This window comes from Sciurus carolinensis, chromosome 9 (assembly GCF_902686445.1).
Source record: "Sciurus carolinensis chromosome 9, mSciCar1.2, whole genome shotgun sequence".
Taxonomy (NCBI): Eukaryota; Metazoa; Chordata; class Mammalia; order Rodentia; family Sciuridae; genus Sciurus; species Sciurus carolinensis.
In genome coordinates this window covers 1,351,090-1,358,077 of record NC_062221.1, presented here as the reverse complement: position 1 = coordinate 1,358,077, position 6,988 = coordinate 1,351,090, and positions in this window count along the sequence as shown.

Genomic DNA, 6,988 nt, shown 5'->3' with positions numbered 1-6,988 from the left:
AGCCTCCTCTGCCACACGCTCCGCCATGATGTGCTGGCTCATCATAGGCGCCCAAACAATGGGGCCGTAGACTGCAACCTTCAAAACTAAGTCATGTAGTTAAACCTTTCCTCCTTATAAGTTGTGTTTTTGGGTATTTTGTCACAGTGATGGAAAGCTTACGAACACAGATAGGTGGACAGGATCATGAGGATCCATTATGCCAGGCTGAGGAGTAATTCTTTCTTTGGTCATGGATGTTCTCCATCAGATTTTCAATTACAATCAAATTTAAAGTCTGTGGTCTTAGAGCTGGGTATGAGCCGTGGGTGGGGGACTTTTAAAAAGTAGACTATTATTTTAGAGCAGTTCTAGGCTCACAGCAAAACTGAGGGACGGGTACAGAGGTTTCCAGTGTCTCCCTGCTCGCCCCTTGCAGGTCCCCCCAGTGTGCTCTGGGTCAGTGTGGGGTGGAGGTGGGGTCCCTCTGAGGAGGTGGGAGGGAAATGAATGCAGTTGTTGGGACTGGGGTCCAGAGGCCTGTTGCATTGGTCAGCGGAGGGCTCGCGAGTAGCTGGCCTGGGGTGTGACTGTGGACATGGGATGGGGTGCATTCAAGAGAGACTTCAGAAGGCCATGTGGGGTTGGGCTACTGGTCAGGTGTGCATGAGTGAGAAGGAAAGGGCAGTCAGGCCAGGTGGTGGTAAGCCCCCCGCCTCTTCCTCAGGAACACCTGGTCCCCACACTCAAGGTCAGACGAGCCCGTAGATCCTCACAGGCAGCTCTGCTGGCCTCCTGCCTCACCTCAGGGCCACCCCCGTCCAGAGCCCCGGCTCTGTTCTGTAACACGGTGCCCTCAGTTCTTCTGTTTCTCCAGACGTCCTTCTGTGCTTGGGCTGAACTCAGCTCATTTTTAAACCCAGAGAGCACCCTGCTGTGAAGACATCTCGCTAAATCTTCAGGATGAGGGAGTCGACACGTGCATCTTGTTGTTAGGCACTTGGGATTGTTTTGGGGGTGGGGGCAGTTCCAGCGATGTCACTTCTTCCAGGCACCATGCCCTGGGGGTCCTTTTTGAGCTACACCATAGATTCAGACCTTGGATAGCACAGTCATTCCTAAAAAAAAAAGTTGCTACGCAAGGCCCAAGTGTAAAGCACCAGTAATTAAATTGATAAATCTTTTTTATTACCAATCCTCCTAGAATGTAGGTACAGTCATACCCCAAAGTTAAATATGAAATATATTCTCTTTGGTATTCAGTGCCCTGGAAATGCCAACGGGCCTGTGTTCATATGTACATCAGCTTCTAGTGGGAGAATTAGCTGCAGAAAATTTACTGTCTCTTGTGACCTGGATAATATGACTTGTACAAATTAAAAATAAGGCAAATGTCATAGGGATGTGAAGAGGTGTCGTTGACGGCATCTGAAGCTGCAGCTGAATGGGATCCTGCACACACACCACACACACCCACCCACACAGAGGAAAGCCACTCAAATTTGCAGAGGAAAAATGTCTGCCTTTTCTGTGGAACCAAAATAAATCCTACTGTAGACACGAAACCATGCATATTCCTATAGAGACTTCGCTGGTTGGAAGCTACTACCAAGGACTAAAAGGAAAAGAAATAGCCCCACTTAAGAACCCTAAATCTTTCTAAAGTTACGTTGGAGACAGAACCCATACCAAAAATAATTTAGAATGGCGATTAAGCATACTAGAACTTTGGACAAGAAAGCGTTAAAATTTAAGTCTTATGTTTAATACTTTTTTAACTTGATGTAAAAATAGAAACTATTTAATATGTAGCAAGTGTTCATCCTTGGTCCAGTGGTTTTCTTTAAAAATCCATAATATTTTAACTGTTTCCAGTGAGGCATCTCCCCAGTTCAGAAAGTAATTATAGTATGAATAAAAAGTATTTCGTAAGGCATGCCTAACATTTATTATATGCCAGCCACTATTTCAAAGTGCTCTGACGGTTATTCCGATTCGTTCTCACAACCCATTATCACCCTCCCCTCCCAACATTTTTAACATGGCCGTTCCACTTCCACGGTAGAGTGTCACAGATTCAAGAGCTTCCTACCCAGGTTGTTAATTTGGGGTGAGAGTCGATTCAATGGCTTCAAGGTTCTTGTGCAAGGAGGGGGTTCTGGGAAGGCAGTAGGGTAGGAAGCCTGGGAAATCCATCTTCCCACCCAACAGCAATTTCTCGGGCAGAATCCGTCTGCTGTAACCCTCTGGAGCTCTGGGTCTGTGAAGGCTCGCCTCTTCCAGGGGAAGGCCTGGACCGTAAGTCATGGTTCAGGTGTTGGGTTTCAGGTATGGGCTTGGCAGCAGCCCGCATACCCACCCCCGGCCTGTCGCAGGCAAGGGCGCACAGGTCCCAGAGCGGCCTGCGCTCAGCTCACGGGAGTCGGCCTGGGCAAAAGGAGCCTGATCTCCAGAGAGCGGAGCTCTGCGCTCTGCTGATTGTGCCTGATCACAGGCACAGTGGCATTGTTACTGCACCAGCCCCTTGTCACCACCTCTCCTCGCCAGGGATTCCAGAGGGCCAGCAGACCCACCCTCCCTGATCTTCCCGTTTCCCCTTCGGAGAACCAGACTTTAAAGACTAGCAATTTAAAAGCAATTGCATTTGTGAGGAGAACTGGAAAGTAACCGCACATGCCCAGAGAAAGGCTTGGCTCAGAAGGGACTGAGAAGCCTGGATTCCATCCCGAGGTGACCCTGGCTGAGAGACGGCTGAGCAAGGAATCGACGCAACAGCAAAACCCAGCAGATCCTGGGGAGGGAGAGAGCCCGATTTGCAGAGTGACCGCACTGTTAGATTCAAATGCCTGGTTTTCAACAACAGCAGCAATCACAAGCTATACAAGGCAACAGAAAGTGTGGCCTCATCGAAGGAACATACATCACAAAACCCGTCCCTGGAAAAGATCAGATGGCAGATCCACCAGACAGAGATGTTAGAACAATGTCATAAAGATGTTCAGAGAACTAAAGGAAGTAGCCAAGAACTTCAAGAAAGTGACATATGAACCTCGTGGAACTATTGAGAGTGATAAAAATCTGAAAAGAAACCAAAAAGAAATCCTGCACCTGAAAAGCATAGTAACTGAAATAAAAAAATTCACTAGAGAGATTAAAGGCCCATTTGAGCAGGCTAAAGAAAGAATCAGTGAACCTAAGCACCAGACAGAGTAAACTGTCAAGTCTGAAAAAGAGCAAGAAGGAAAGTTGAAGAAAGTGAAGCCAGAGCATAAGGAACCTGTCAGATTCCTCACTCATCCTGGGAAGTCCAGAAGAGATGTGCGGAAAGAGCAGCAAGGACACCGGAGAAAAAATGGCCGAAAACCTTCCAGATTTGATGCAAAGTATTAACATAAACATCGAAGAAACTCCACCAACCTCAAGTAAGATAAACTTAAAGAGAGACTTCAGGATTAAACTTCCAAGAGCTAAGAGAGAGTCCTGATAGGAGCAAGAGAGAAGCAACTCATCACATACCAGGGCTTCTCGATGAATTTATCTTCAGTTTTTCATTAGAAACTTGGAGGCCAGAAAGTAGTGGATTCATATATTTAAATGCTAAAGAAAAAATTGTTAACCAAGAATCCTACATTCATCAAAACTGTTCTTCAAAAGTGAAGGAGAAAGTAAGATATTCCCAAATAAAAGCCGAGGGAGTTGATCATCCCTAAACCTGCCGTGAAGAAGTGATGGGGGAGTCACGTAGGGTAAGGTGAAAGGACACCAGAGAGTACCTCAGAGCCCGGTGAAGAAGGATGTATCTCAACAAGGGAAACACACGGACAGTTGTAAAGGACGCGTTACTGTCACCACGGTCTGTGACTCCTCTCTGTTGGCTACATGATTTAATACACCAATGATTTTTTGAATTATTAATTTAAAAGCTAGTATTAGAGTAACTTTGGTTTGTAACTCCACATGTATTTAAATGTAATTTAAGGAACCAATGTATTTAAAAGGATGATTAGTTTATATTTGGGGCACATAATGTTTAAAGGTGAAATCTTGTGACAATAACAAGAGGAGGTGGGAAAGACAGGACCTTTGCAGGCTACTGAAGTCAGGTTGGTGCAAGTTCTAACTAGGGTGTTACCCCACACTCAGGAAGTGAGGGGCAAAAGAAGCGATGGGGACTCTCAAAAACAAACAACCGAATGACAAAGTTCTTCCTTATCAGCACTCACTCTCCATGCAAATGGATCAGATTCGCCAGTCAAAAGACAGATACCGCAGATGGACAAAAGCCGTGATCCAACTGCGAAGCTCTCTGAGACACTCACTTCAGATCCAAGTACCCGAACAGTTTGAAAGCAAAAGGAGGGGAAATGTCTCAGTCACCAAGAGTGCAGGGGTAGCTAGGCTAGCGTCAGACCAAGGAGACTGCCAGTCAGCAGAGCCCGCGAGAGACAAAGGCGGACATTTCAGTCAGCAAGCTTTCAGAGCAGCAAGAAGCTCTGCCGATGACGGACACTTACACCCCGATGACACACCCGCACCACCTGCTTCTTTAAAACCTGACAAAAGTGGAGGGAGAGAGACTTCCGTGAAGGTCGGAGACTTGGCTATCCCCTTCTCAATAATGGATCGAGTGGCACGCAGGAAGTAGGTTAGGAAGTCAGAGTTGGACCAGCAGCGCCAGCTGGGCCTGACAGAGGCCCGAGCGCCGTCCCCCGCCACGGCACAGGGGCTCCCGAGGGCACATGGCACCCTTTCGGGGCCACCTAGAAGAGTTAGAGGGACAGCAGCTTCACAGGCCCACAGCACGCTGGCCTGGAGTCAGCTGCAGTCAGAGAGCCGGACGCCACTGGACGCCACAGGGCTTGTGCGAGTGGGGAGACGCTGACAAGAGGTCAGGATGCGGTGGCCTTCCGCCGGAGCCGGAGGGACACAGGGCAGAATGCAGGGGTCGGCCCTGGCAGTGAGATCCAGGGTGGCCCTTCAGGTGGGCTGAGCTGGAGGAGGACAGAAGCGCACAGGGAGGGTGCAGGAGCACCGCTCTGGTCCCCTAGGGTGACTCCCCAATCCTTCACGGTTCACCCTCAGGTGCTGGGAGACTCTGCTCAAGGCCTCTTTCTCGGGACCCTTCACCTCCCACCCCCCAAGTACAAGAAACCAGCCAGCTCAAATAAGTGGATCTTTTTTCCTTTTATTTCCATGAAAAAGAAACACGTGGCAAATAAACCACAATGGATTTCTTTAAAAAATGACCTCCCAGGGTGTCATGGGGTCAGTGCCGTTTCAGCCTCGTCCTCCAGACTGTCCTCGCTGCTCTTATGACAGGTGCCGCAGGTCTGTGGCCAGGCTGATGCCCCGGGGCTCTGGTGGTCCCTGTCCTCCAGCAGCTCTGAGTCACCCCAGGAAGATCAAGTTGTGGACAGCACAAGATTAGCACATGGCCTCACATCTGTGCTAGCCCTGGGCAGAATCCCAAACGGAACCCAAACACCTGGTGGAGTTTCATGATTTTTTTTTAACAAGTAGAGGGTAACTCCCTAAGAATTTCAAATGTGTGGGAGCTACTATGCCCCCAGGGAGACTAAAACAATCCCTTGGGGCTTAATTTCTCCCTCGCTGCTTCCTGCGAACCCCCTGGACACCACCTGTGGCAAGAACGTCCCCAGTTTCAGTGACCCTTATCTGCACTGGTATAGGCGGAGAAGAGGTGCAGACTGTGAAGCAGGTCAGATCTCTTCATCTGAAGTAGAGAAAAAAAGAAAGCCAAAGAGGAAAGCCGCTTGAACGAGGTCTTTGGGTGAGTCAGTGTCAGGAACTACCAAAACTGAGTCCAGTCTTTTGACGTGTTGAACATTGTCTGGAAGAAGCATTTCTTGAATTATAATTCCTTTGGAAGCAATGATGCAACGGCATGTACGGCAACTGTGTTTAATGAAATACCGAATTGACTGGAGCACTCTGTCTCTCTGCTCTAGGAGGCCGAGGGCGGTTTAAATAGGTATCCGTGCCAATTCATTTGCATGAGAAGGTATCTGGAGAGCTATATGCTGAGCCAAGGCAACTCAACGTGTTTGTTTTCTTTGTTTGACGTATGACTTACTATAGAGAAATTTCCCCGCTCTGGGTATGCAGTTCTAGCAGTTCAACACATCTTTCCAGCACGCAACGCTGCCACAGTCACCCCCAAAGTCCCCCATGCCCCTTGTAGCCAGGACCTCTCCCAGCCTCCCACTGGAGACCTGTTGATCTAATGTTTGTCCCAGAGGCTTTTGTTTTGTTTTGCTTTAGCAGTGGGGATTTAACTCAGGGACACTTCACAACTGAGCCAAATCCCCAGCCCTTTTTATTTTTTTATTTTGATGTAGGGTCTCACTAAATTGCTGAGGCTGGTCTCAAACTTGGAATCCTCTTGCCTCAGCCTCCTGAGTCCCTGGGATTATAATCTGTGCCACCATGCCTGGCGTGCCCTAAGGTTTTGCATTTTTCAGATGTCATACAAATGAATCACATGGTAGAGAGCCTTTGAGTCTGACTTTTTCCACTAGCTGGCTGGTGCACAGCTGAATCCTGCACCATGACTTCCTTCACTCACTCGTGCATGGACATTTGGATCATCTCCATCTGGGGCAAGTATGAGTAAAACTACACGCGTTTGTGTTCAGGTTCTTGCCTAGACATACGCTTTCATTTCTCCTCGGTAAATATCTGGAGTAGGATTGCTGGATGGTGTGAGTTTAACTTATAAGAAACTGACTTTCTGCCAAGGTGACCAGGTCCTTTTGCATTCCCACAAACGTGTGAGTTCCAGCTGCTCCTGGTCGGCTCCAGGGCTTGTTGACACTTTCTTCCTTTTAACAAGCGGGTCGTGATTTTACTTGGCAGTTTTATTTTGACAGGAATATTGAGCATGTTTTCATGGGCTTGTCTGCCACCCATGTCTCTTCTTTGGTGAAGTGTCTATTTAAATATTTTGCCCATTTAAAAAAAATGGTGTGCCTATTCTCTTATTATTGAC